This window comes from Lagopus leucura, unplaced genomic scaffold (genome assembly GCF_019238085.1).
Source record: "Lagopus leucura isolate 7727_CA_CO unplaced genomic scaffold, USGS_WTPT01 Super-Scaffold_100008, whole genome shotgun sequence".
Taxonomy (NCBI): Eukaryota; Metazoa; Chordata; class Aves; order Galliformes; family Phasianidae; genus Lagopus; species Lagopus leucura.
This window is the reverse complement of record NW_024962265.1, coordinates 31,806,415-31,819,876: the sequence shown is the minus strand read 5'-3', so window position 1 is coordinate 31,819,876 and position 13,462 is coordinate 31,806,415. Positions and strand designations below refer to the sequence as shown.

The 13,462-nt window shown below is 41.8% G+C and overlaps 1 long non-coding RNA gene across 1 annotated transcript; it reads left to right on the top strand.

Moving 5' to 3' along the window:
• Positions 1 to 4,001: 4,001 nt before the first annotated feature.
• Positions 4,002 to 8,204, top strand: LOC122180736. The gene is made up of 2 exons (XR_006179214.1): positions 4,002 to 4,045; positions 6,140 to 8,204. It is a non-coding gene; the product is annotated as an uncharacterized LOC122180736 (long non-coding RNA).
• Positions 8,205 to 13,462: the final 5,258 nt, after the last annotated feature.

Here is a 13,462-nt window from a genome sequence, read left to right as displayed (position 1 = left end):
CTTTTTCTTTTTCTTTTTCTTTTTCTTTTTCTTTTTCTTTTTCTTTTCCTTTTCCTTTTCCTTTTCCTTTTCCTTTTCCTTTTCCTTTTCCTTTTTCCTTTTTCCTTTTTCCTTTTTCCTTTTTCCTTTTCCTTTTTCTTTGCATTGGTTTCATTGCTGGTCTGCAGTAAACTTCCTCATTATCAACTAGTCATTATCATCAAGCAATTTAAAAAAAGAAGAAAATTATGCTAAACATAATAAATCTTTAGTGCCTTTTGATATGTCTGGGGCTAGTTATAAATAGAAACACGAGAGAGAAATATTGTGTGTAAAGAACCTCCACATTACCCAGATCGTGTTATATATGCATCTGGCAGGAATTTCTTCTCTGACTCCCAAGACTTACTGATGTAGGAGGAGTGAGTGTGCTTCTCTGTGCGCTATTTCTTCTCTTCCCTCAATTGGGTACTTCTGGATACTCTTCTCTCCTGGAGGAGAGCTTCCAAAAACTGGCCCAAACCTCACTGATTTGTTCCATTTAACTTGACATAAGACTCATGAAAAGAATCGTGAAAAGAATCTCTCCTTCATTTTGCTAAGCCAAGTCTAACAATTCACAGAATCACAGAATCACAGAATGGCCAGGGTTGGAAGGGACCTCAAGGATCATGAATCTCCAACCCCCTTGCTACAGACAGAGCCACCAACCTCCCCATTTAATACCAGACCAGGCTGCCCAGAGCTCCATCCAACCTGGCCTTGAATACCTCCAGGGACGGGGCATCCACAACCTCTCTGGGCAGCCTGCTCCAGCACCTCACCACTGTCATAATAAAGAACTTCCCCCTGACATCCAACCTAAATCTTCCCTCTTTCAACTTAAAATCATTTCCCCTTGTCGTGCAATTATCTACCCTTTCAAAGAGTTGACTCCCCTCCTGTTTGTAGGCTCCCTTTAGGTACTGAAAGGCTGCAATGAGGTCACCGTGCAGCTTTCTCTTCTCCAAGCTGATCAAGCCCAGCTCCTTCATCCTGTCTTCACAGGGGAGGTACTCCAGTCCTCTGATCATCTTTGTGGCCCTCCTCTGGACCCTCTCCAACAGCTCTCTGTCTTTCTTGTAATGACGGTCCCTCCCTTCTCCTGGCCAGCCCTCCTCTGATGAAGCCCAAGATACCATTTTCTTTCCAAGCTGCAAGAACCCACTGCTGGCTCATGTTAACTTTTCCATCCACCAGGATCCCCAGATCCTTCTCCACAGGGCTACTCTCAAGGGCTGCTCCTTCTGGTCTTGCCACAAGCAGATTCTGTGAGTCGGACAGAAGAGATGCCTAAGTTCTTTTTCCTTAACTAGAAGATTATCTATGAGGTAAATAATCATTAGTTTCAGTCTAAAGCTTGGAGACGAAATTTCAGTTTTCAGTACCCCCAAGGCAGAGGACAATGTGCAACCAACCAGCATCAGGGCAGCTCAAGGAACAAACTTCTGCAAAGCTGAGGGTAGCAGATGACTGTGGAGAACCAGCCCTCTAAAACACTGCTCTAATTGACTGGGAATCACTCGGCAGTTTGGTCATGTTATCCTAAATGTAAAGGGAAAGCATCCTTGCTCTCAAGGAGGAGCTCTAAGATCTAAATCTAAAACTGAATGGCATCAGAATGCAAGGCACTATTCAAAGGGTCACTGAGAAGGTATTCCAGACCTTCTGGTAACAATGGAACCCAGAGAGGTTGTGGAGTCTCCCACTCTGGAGATACTGAGAACTCACCTGGACGCTTTCCTGATCAACCTGCTGTAGGGAACCTGCTTTGGCAAGGGATTGGACTAGACAGTCTCCAGAGGCCCCTTCCAATACCTGGAGTTCTGTGATTCTGTGAAAAGGTGGGTTTTAGTCTCCTACCTCACAACATAAACACACCGTGTACAGCCTGAGGAGTGGTTACCTTGGAGTAGGCAGTTTACACCTTGCAGTTAGTTTTCAAGTGTTTTATCCATTCTATTAATGAAATGTTTGTCAGGCATTTCTCCTGTGGGTAAATCACAGACCTGAGCCTGCTGTGACACTGCTGAGCTGTACCCCTTACCCTTTGCCAATGGGCAGCCTGGTGGAAATGCGTGCATCTGGCCATTCTAAAGAAACAGAAATTGCATTTCAAAAAAACCAGCATGAGCAGCTAAATCTACACCCCATAGCTGTGAGAGGTGAGGACATGACCCAGGGTGTAGCACTGTAAAAAGGCATCTAGCAGTGAAGCAGGATACATTTAATTTCAGGCTGCTCTTCACCATCTGTTGAGAACTGCATCTTAGCAGAGAAAGGAGGCAACACGGAATTAATCCTTTTTATTTAGAAACTCCAAATTTAGGATCGAGAAGGGATCTGCATCTTTCCCCGTAGCTTTTTTTGTGTGTGTGTGTTCAGCTGTGGCAGTACCTCCTCTGCCCAAGCCAATACTGCTGCAGGAATTCAAGTGAGGAGGTCGGGCAAGGAGGCCAGACACGCTGCCTTATTGTCTGCTGTGCATGCAGACAGTAGCTACTCCAACCATGATAGCTCTGGTGTCCCTACTGTCCTGTAAATCAGAATGGAGAAAGATATCTCAGCTTTAATTTCAAGTGAACCAAGGAGACCTTTTAACTCCTCCAGTATTGGGCACTGGAGTTCAACTATGGCACACTTAGGCAAGTGTAATACCATAGTGTGAATCTTATTCTCTCATCAATGTATGGAAAAAGCATCTTTCCCACTGCAGGAAAGTCTCTCCAGCTGCTTTTCTGTGCTCAGTGAAACTATTTGGAAGATGAAATACCAAACTCCAACCCAGCAGGAATTTGCTAGTCACTGCACTAAATGATCCAGTATTTCTGAGTGCTTTATGCTAACAGTCTTTTAAAACAAGGATCAAAATCTGAGCTGACTTTAACTATTTCCTAGCGCTCAGCAGCCTGTACAGCTGTTGAGGGGCTTGAAAAAAACTTGCTGGTTTGGAATAATCCTGACTTCCAGTGTTTTGCCCCAGTAACCTTGCAAAAAAAAAAAAAATATATATATATATATATTTATGTATATATATATATATATGTATATATAGCAGTTCCATCCTATGTATGCATTTGGCAATCTTAGCATCAGTTTGTGGCAGCCAGTCTGATTTCATCAGGGACACAAGTGGCTGTCACTTCAGTGTCTTATACAGGCCTGCATGCTGCTTTGGCTGTGTAGAGTGTGGTAGATGAGGAAGAGGGGCTATAAGTCAAATCCCAGGTTTGAGTGAATTCCCAGCTCTGAGAGCAATAGGCAATGTGGATTGAAATTGAAAAGATTTAAAGGTTCCCTCTCCTCTTGTTAGGTTCCAGCTAAAGGAACCACCAAGGCATGGGGAGGAAAACTGGTGCGGTTCTTGGTATGGAAACCAACCTAAAGCTGTGATCCTTGCATGGGTTGGCCAACACTCTGGGCTGGTGCTTCTCCTTGTGCTGAGCCAAGGCACAGGAAAAGATACAACTTTTCTGCAAGCATTACAGAAATATGCAATCTGCTCTGGTTATTAGGAGGGACAAGGCTGCTCCTTATGCCATATCCCCTCCTTGTCCAGCCAAGCAGAGGAAGGCAGAAAAGATGCAACAGTATATATTGATTTGTTTTGCACTTTTCTTCTTGTGCAAACATGAACGTATGTGTTTCTGTACATTCACAGCCCTCCCTCTGCATTTAATAGGTGGTGATGGTGTTTATGTTGCTGGCATCCAGGTCTTAGAGCCCCATATCTAGTTTCTGGGCTGCAAATGTGTTTGTGAGGTTCATATTCACTAACACAGAAAGAAAAAGAAATGCCTCTGTGTATGGGAGCTGCTGAATCATGGCCTGAACCTCTGATTGACCACCTGAAACAAGCAATGAGTCAGTCACAGGAGCACAGGTGAAGGCAATTCACCTGTGCTACTGGAAGGGGTGGAGCCTGGCTCCACCTCTCCTAGATTCCATTTAAGTGCTGATTACCACTGAGGAAGGATCCTTCCTGGAGATTACTTCTTGTGAAGAATACTGTGAGCCTGTAACACTGGTAAGTATTTTCCATCTTTCTTTTGATCTTTCTGTTGTGATAATCTTACATAGCCTAAAACTCTGTATGCCAATTGATTTTTACACCTCTGTATGCATTGATTGTATGCTTTGTCTGCTAGCTAGTTCCTCTTGCCTTCCCTCTTCAGTGAATGAAATCTTATTTAAACTGCTGTATGTTTCTGTGTTGCCCCAAAAACTTTCCCTATGTGGAGGAAAAAGCAAGTGAATTACACCAATTATTTAATTATAGTGAAGCAAGGAAACAAACAAAACAAAATTAACGCTCATTTTCAAATTCCGATTAGATCATCCTCATTTTAAAACACCAGAGTAATAATTTGGTGCTGTAGCCCTTCCCCTTGAAAGTTTCTAGGATTTGGGGCAATTCAGGAATGTAGCAGAATCATTTGCTTGCAATTCATTGCAGTGGATTTCCCTTGAGTGAGGCCTCTGCTTTGATTAAGATATGAGGCTGATGCTGGCTGATAATATACTAGTGGCCAATAAGAGTCTCTTTTTTTTTTTATTTGACTAACATTTTAAACACAGCTTAATACTTTCCAGGTGAGGATGACAATGGGTAAGGACAAGAAGTGCTTTTCTGCACCTTGTGTAACTTTATGATAGCCCTAGCCCAACAATGTGCCTAATCTGAATTACTTCTGCTCGTACCATTACCTTAAACACCTACTGAGGGATTCTGCTAAATATGTGCATGCTGATCTAAAGGTAAATTTGCCCAAGAAGTGATCCATACCAGAATGGCTTTGTAATCTGTGTAAAGCATGATTTTCTTATAAAAAGCCTCAATATAATATATATGCTAGTATTACACAGAGGAATGACATCCCACTAAATATTAGGAAGCTGATTTTTTTTTTTCCTACCAACTATTATGCTTTGTGCTGGCACAACAGAGGTTGCCTCATGTGACCATGAAGGAAAATAGGAAAGCTAATTTTCCATGTTATCTGCAGGTTTCTTCACTATGGAAATAAGACCTAGGAAATGTTGCTTACTTAAGCCTTGAAGTCTTGAAATAAGCTTGATTTCCTATTGTGAGAGTAGCTTTGTTGTCAGTGACAAACCAAGGAAGACTAATTTGTCACTGGACAAAGAATCTACAAAGCTAAGCAACATAGCACACAAAAGAAAAATCATCCTAAGCATAATGAGTAGTCAAATTCATCAACCAAGGTAAATTTGACTCCATAACATTGATATTTGGTCAGGTTATTATTTTATCTCTACTACTTTTTCTCAGGAAGGCAGGTAGGAAAATATGTCAAACTAGACCACTTCAGCTAATGGTCTCAATCCTGAAAACATGTGCCACGCTTATCTGGCATTGCAGCAAGTCCAAACATTTCAAAATTATTGGGCACAGAGTTCTCATTAAAATAGCAGGATTCAAATAAATGCAGCAAACAACAAATCAGTCTTTTAAATTTGCTGCTTTGCTGCTGAACCAAAAAGGTGCACATTTTCCAGTTTCTCTCTGCAATCATAAAGCATTGCTCAGCTTTTAATAAAGTCTTGGAGCCTCACATAATCCTAGAATTTCTAAAACAGAGTCAGAAAGAAACTATTCAACATGTTGCTAGCTGGAATCAAATTTGGACTTGGTAATGAAAGCGGTTTTGTTTGCACCTTTGACTTTCAGGGTACTGAGTAGCACAGATTATTTTTGTAGAGAAGTCTGCATACTGCCACTAGACTAGACTCAGATGAACAGCAGGCATCTGTTCGTCATTTGGACGTTGAGTGTTGGTGTTGATAGCTCCACTGGGTTGATCTGTGTTTGTAGTTAGACTCATAAAAATGTTGCCTGTTATAAAAATACTGAAGTGAGATGACATTGGGCAGTAGACCACTCTCATGCTGATGAGAACTGGGAGCATACAGTGTGGTTTTATTGTGTTTTAATAACTCTTTTCTGGGTGACCTGAGTAGCTATCCACACTCTGCCTTGGTAGCTGATGAGGACTCATCACTGGTAAGATTTAAGGACGGTCATTCATCACTGTAAGATGTATGAAACCAGCAGTCTGCTGAGGAAAAGTATAAGAGTGACAGAGATGCCTGTTTCCAGATTTAACCCGACATCCCAGAAGGCCTGGTCCCTGAGAGCCTGGATGCAAGCAAATACTGAAAAGCCGTGCCATTACAAGAGCCCCGAAGACAGGCAAGGATGCAGAGAGACTCTGAGCAGGACAAGAGGAGAGGAAGCAGCCCTGTTGTGTTGGGATTGCCATCTGGCTCTCGGAGAAGGAAAGGCTCCCTTGGTCTTGGTTCTATAGAGCAGAGGATGAATTGGCCCAGAGTGTGAAGACGACAAACTGATGCAAATGATCATAAGGAATGGAATTCCTGATATCTACCAATCAAGAAAACAAAAATATAGGATTTCAAGAAAGCAAACGTCATTATTTGGAGAACTGAGAGGCAAGCTAGGCTGATAGAGAAAGGGGGGTCAGAAGGAAGTTCTGTGAAACGCTGTCTCGAAGAGAGAAACGCTTTATTTTCAGAGAAAGAGATACAGGAAGTGTTGTGAGAAACCACTTGTGCTAACTCAGGAGTTTTTCAGTGACCTGAAAATTATTTGGTGTAGAAAGTAGGTCAAGTTACTAAAAAAGGTATGTGTAAGTCTAGCACAAACCTACAAGGGCAAAATCGGGAAGGACGATGCATAGGAAAAAAAAAAAAACAATTGACACAGAATGAAACAAGAAGCAGTAGGAAAAATATGTGGAAGGACATTTGCTAAAATGTGCAGGCAAGAAAGGAAAGAGGCTCACTTCTAAGGAAAGAGAAGGTTAATGTTATGTGTAGAGAGGAAACAAGGACTTCTGAGCAGGGAAGAATTTGGTAGATATTATGATATTGGCTCTATCTTCTGACTTACCGGGGAGTCTCATAACCAAATTAAGGAAGCACTCTTATTGAAACTCCTGTGAAATTGTAAAGCTGGCTGGAAATCCATATTTCTACAGAGAATTAAAAGTAAATTCATGCTAGGGTTTCTCCATAGTTCAGTATTACGCAATATTTGAGGGCTTGGACATGAAGCAATGCAACTCTTGAACAGAACATAACTGCAGTACATGGCCGGACTTCAAAAAGATATTGAAAAACTGAAATGATCTGAAATAAGTAGTACAATAAGTAGGTAGTAAAACTCACTGTACCAACACAAGATGAGAGAAGCAGAACAAAGCACCTGTATATTAGTAAAGACTGTGGGGTACACAGGAGGCACATGACCTATGTCAGTGATGCTGAGCTACTGAGGGCACTCAGATTTGCAGCAGGATGTTGAAACAGGATTTGTGTGGAAGATGTGTTAAGTAATCCTTTTGCCCTGTTTATCACTGGCAACATCTCAGCTCTGCTTGAAGAAACACAGGGTCAATTTGCAGAGCAGAAGCAGCAAGATACAAAATTGTTCTGCAGGCCAGGAAAATAAATTGTCCTAAAAAGTGCCTGAACAGCATATTTAGGTTAAATAACACCAGTTTCAAGCTGTGGGAATGCCAGAGGCTGTCTGCCCTTGGAGGCAGGTTGAGCAGTGCTGGGAAGGTATGCTGAGTCTGCCCTGGGGCAGGGGCAAGGTGTCCTGTGGGTCACATTCCATACTTCCATGATAGCTTAAATCCTCCCTGAATAGAAAGATGTAGCAGAGAGGTTTTTCAGAACTGACATTTTCCCCGTTAAAATCATAACTGCATCTGTAAGAGAAGTGACCAGAATACCTAATGACTCATCCTGATAAAAATATCTTAAGAAGCAGAAAAATGAGAGCACTTAACATCATCTAATGCTGTCTTGAGGGGCATAGGAACAGATGTTTTTTGCAAAAGGGCTAGTTCTTGAAAACCAACCTATTTCAGACATAAACAATGCATCTATTACTCCGATGTTTCAAAGACCAGAAACCATTTATCTGCGTATGCTTTTAAACTGAAAGTATTGGCTCAACAGTGTTCATTCCAATTAAATATAGGCAATAATTAGAAAAGACAGCGATCTATCAAGGCATCAGCTTGATGAGGTCTTTAAATCTAGTGAGTGGGTACCCTAACTCTGCCACATCAAACAAACCCCAGAACAGCCCCATGGAAAAGCCTGAGAAAACTCAAATGCTGAGCCATGCCTGTCTGACCTTGGACTAGATGGGATGGGAACGCACCAGTAATGAGCTGGTTGATTTGCTTATACTTTGGTCTTGAATGAAATTATATTTGGCTCTATCAGAGCAAGATTTTTATCTGATGTTTTATTGTGTGTGTGTGTGTGGGGGGGGGGAGTCCCCTCTGCCTCTTTCTGGCTAGGTGGTATGTATGTACTACCAGTTCAATGCTAACAGGAATATTTTGATTTCTTTCTCTAATGAAGACCCACCCAAGTGGAGGGAAGGCAAGGGACTGAATGATTGCTATCAGCAGACTGAGGCTGAAAATGTGTCTTGGACTTAAGTGTGTGTGTGAGCAGCTTCTGTTCAAAAAATGTTTTGCTGAGGTTAAGACAAGCTGAGAAAGGCAGATGGAAGTCATGTCCTTGCCTCACAACAGCATTTTGCTACAGGCAAGTTTTATTATCATGATTATACCAAAGCAAAACACAATTGCTTATTTAGTCACAGCAACTCAAACAGAACTTCTTATTAGGAAATCATCAGGAGAATGGCTCTAGGAGGTGAAAGCTACCATCTTCGCCATCCATTCCCATTCTCTGTTTCCTCATGTCAGCTGTGTAGTTGCATAGTTTCAAAGGTATCTCTTGAACTACACCTGCCACAAGTCCAGGTCTTATAAAAAGCTTGACTTGTGAGGTTATGCAGAGCAAACATTCCCATTGATTTCAGTGGGCAGTGCACAAGGATTTAATTTCTCAGCTGTGGCAAGATGCTGGCAGCCTTCTTGGAAGCAGTAGGGGCTCAGGGTGCACAGGGTGGGCAGTGCAGTACACTGAATGGGCAGCACAGGATCGGCTGCTCCCTCCAGGGCTTATGTTCTGTGAGAGATGGGCAGAACACAGGCAGCCAAATGTATGGGCTGGGAGCCCTGCCTCATGTGGGGGCTGCATGACAGCGGGCCTTCTGGCTTGTGGGTCTGTGTTATGGAGATAAACACCACAGCAGGAAGGGCTTCAGCCAGATCTGCAGTGGAAATTTCCTTTGTGCTTGCAGAAGCGTGTGTGTGTGTGCCTAACAAGGTTATCGGCTTCCCAGGGTGGCTGTGTATGTATCTGCACTGTAAATAAATTTAGTGGAAGTATAACTGTGCCCTAAAATACAAGAAAACATTTGCTGATCATCATGCAAATTGTAGGGGCTTACGACAGCAGGTTTCTTAAGAATTACTTGCTCCTGGATCACTGCTGTGCTGCCAGCATCGCACCCAGCTGGGCCTGTTCTCCAGCCAGGCAGCTGGCAGGGGAGCCTGGGGCAGTGGCCAGCCCTCTCTGGGCCCCCTGTGCCTTTTGTGAGGACAAGAAGCAGCACTGAGCCAAGAAAGTTGGGATATCTACTGCAGCTTATAGTAGTCATGTATAAATTATTAATATAAATAGCATCAGGCAGCAGAAATTCGTGCATATGAAATTGCCTCATACTTACATTTGAAACGTTCTTGTTTTCTCAAGCATGAAAGTCCATCTTTAATGGCCTATTAGTGTTTAGTTAATGCTACATTAGCTGATTTTTAATGTACTGCTCTAGAAACAAAGAGATCACAATCCAGACATTACCTCAAGAAGAAATGCAAAAGGAATCAAACATGAGAAAGAGGTGCAGACTTTTTCAGTTTCACTGGCATTTTTCTCACCAGAGCAAGTTCATTAGGAGCACAGCCTATAAAATAATGCTCAGTGCACTGCAAAAGATCATGTCAAGGGCAATTTTGTAGCATGATAGCAAGGGGATTAAAGCAATCATTCACATTAAGAATAACAAGTGTTCAACATCTGATCACCTATGTAGTGTCTGAAAATGTTCCTCTGAAACACCATGTCAATGTTCTTCCCCTTTTTGTAATAAGTTTGCCCACTTAGGTGGCAAAAATAATTTTAATGAAATGCTAATACAGTAGCTATAGCTTTATTTGCAATTTTACATAAAACAGCACCCTGCTGAGCTGCCTGCTCTGTGCTGCCAGCCCCAGGAGTACAGCAAGGTGCTGGGTCCATGAACACCTCCACAGCAAAGCATCCACAGGATGGAGGCATCCGGCCGGTGGCCAGTCAGACTGAGAAATCAGCATCCGCTGCAAGTAAGATTTTTTGCTGTCATACTGAAAAATACCAGGGCTAAACAGTGTACCTGAAGGTACTCTTTACTCCTTACTTGCATGCTTTATTCTTTATTTACACAATGAGCTATAAGCACACGATTTTCAGACATCTAAGTGTATTACCTCTTAGTATTTGCTTCTCTGCATAAAGATGCTTGATTTCTCCTGGTCTAAATGTTTTCAATGTGTCTTAAATGATTTACACTAAAACACTGTCAGTGCTTGTGAAAGATAGGATTTCTGTCACTTTATTATAGCCACTTAGAGTTCAACACTGTGTCTGTTCTTGTAGTCCAGCTTCTCTTTATTGTCAGTGGAGAGACAGAAGTCTCTAGAGAGCAGCTCATCTGATTTGTCTCAGCTGCCTTCTTTAGACTGGGGTGAATCACTTAGTCACGGGAGCTCACATCTTCCTGCTTTGATTGGAGAGACTGCTGCCTCCTGCCTTTATTCCCAGTGTCCAGCTTTGAGATCACAGAAGTGTGTGGAGATGAATCTCATCTCTTCCTGCTGTAATGACATTCTTCTACAGAAATGAGGCTTCTTACAGGACTTTTGCCTGGCAATAGGACTTCAGGACTAACTTCATCCTGTTCAAGGCTGTAATGTAAGGCTTATGTACTGCTTGATATTTATTCATACTTTCTGAATAACACCGTAGGAGCACTTCAGAGGTGCAAAGGTTCCAGCCACGGCCTTTGGGCTTTCACTGACTGATTGCCGTGGTTTAGCTTGGCAGAGAGCTCAGCATCACACAGCCATTTTCTCATTCCCACTCCCAATGGAATGGAGAAGGGAATTGGTGGGGAAAAAAAAAAAAATAATCTTGTGGGTTGAGATAAACACAACAGGAAAAAAACAAACACACACATGAAAAACCAACCAGGAAAAGAAAAGTAATCAGAAAACAAGGGATGCAAAACACAATTGCCCATCACCTGCTGACCAATACCTGACCCATCCCCAAGCAATGGAAGCCTGCCAGTTCCCCCCAGTTTCGATGCTCTGCGTGATGCCATATGATATGGGATATTCCTTTGGTCAGTCTGGGCCAGCTGCCCTGGTTCTGTCCCCTCCCAGCACCTTGTGCTCCCCGGATCTTCACTGTCAGGGCAGCGTGGGAAGCTGAAATGTCCTTGGCTCTGTGCAGCACTGCTCAGTGACTACTAAAACACTGGTGTGTTATCAACACTATTTTCATCCTAAATCCAAAGCACAAAACCATGACAGCTGCTGTGAAGAAAATTAACTCTACCACAGCCAGAACCAGAGTGCTGATTTAGGTTCTGCCTGTTATTTATATATATATACATATATATATATATATATATATTTAGATTGTTGCAAAGTACAAGTAAGGTCTGGGAATAGAAAGCAACTCTTTTCCACTCCTGAATGCCAGTACTGTGAGTGCCCTGATACATTAAGATACTCACTTCCTATGTTGAAATTGTTAAAACTATTCAAAGATCTCTTTTCTTTTAAAGCACCTACAGATTTCAGGAGGTTCTTAGTACCTCAATGGCATTTACACAAATTGATCTCTGTTGATTTTCTCCCTGGTTGCTTCACAACTTCCCTCTTGACAAGTTAAACAACAGGGATCTGCTCATCCTTGGGCTCCCTTAATTCTTCCAAGGAGCATTTCATTTGTTACTGAGATGTAAATATCAACCTTCTGGTTTCTTCACTGACAACAGTGAAGTTTCATACAACAGGCTATTCTCCATAACAACAACTATATCTGCATGTTATATTGCTGTATTAGGTGACATTGGAAGTGAACTGGAAAAGGTAAAATAGTCCTGCATTGACAGAAAAAATTGGTAGAGCTCACCTGCTTCTTAATGAAGGTTGTTCTATGTGAGCATTTCCAAATGCCTCTCCTGACATTTGTGGAGTTGGCTGCTTTTTGTGTGACTAGGATATTGGAAACTTTCTGACTTGCTGGGATTTGCTTCATTTATCTTCCTCTAATTCTTTTTTTCTGTGGGTTTCTTTTTTTGTGTTTTTTTTTTTTTTTTTAATTCAGCTACCTGGGTACCTCTTACTGTCCTCCTGAACAATCACTGCTGTGTGCATCCAAGGAAAGCAGTCTTAATGCTAACCAGCTAAAAGCTGCTAGAAGTATGTCCTTTGCATTAGAGAACTTTCTTTGGTAAAGATGAAAGCTACAAAGTAAAGTTCTGTTTAAAGCAGTTTTTCTCCTACTTTTCCTCAATTCCTCAATGATTAGTGACCCAACATCTTTTTCTGTTTGTTTTTTGGAACCTTATCCAAAGGCTGCTGAGATCAGTGAGTCTTCCCATTGATTTTAGTGGCCCTTGTCACCACCTATTTTCCCTCTTTAGGGAAAATATTTGGACCCTGTGACCAAGCTACTTTATCGCCTATTTGTAAGTATTGCATCTTCCCTTATCAGCAGGCATCTGCCCCATCAGAACCTCAAATTCAGCTACTGACCTTTGGTGTCATTCATGCTCTTTATAGTGCATTGATTCAAGACCAGGATAGCAGGTCAGGAGCAGAAGGAGAAGTAGAGCTGCTCCAAAGGGTGTATGAGCCCTGCATACAGCTGTAGTTGCATGGTGAGTTTGCAGAATCTACTGCTTTCTGCTGTTTCTAAAGCAGCAGTTGTTATTTATCATTTGCCATTTCCCAAGATAAATAAAATAGCAAACTACATTTTAGTATATTGAGTTTTCTCACGTGGATATTCCTACTCTACTTTTTAAAGTATTTCCATTGAAGGAATAATTTTTAAATGTATCAGAATAGTTGGAATCCAGAAAAAGTCTATCTTTAGTGACATGAATATGAAAGAGAACACAGGAACACAGGAGACTTGTATTAGGAATATCCATGCAGGAAAACTCATTGTAATGAATTGAAACAGGAATTGCTGTCCCATGTGAAACAAAAAAGAACCCTTTCACAGTTTGTAATCCACCTCTCTTCATCAAAGTCCATGAAAAAGTACATGATCAAATATTACACTGCATAGGAGTTTTAAAATTTCTTTATACTACTTTCAGGGTAACCAAGAGAGCATCAGCTAGAGATGCACTGTCCTTTGGCTGTGGAGGAATCAGGAGCAAATTCTGTAGCTTCTGCTAGACAACGCA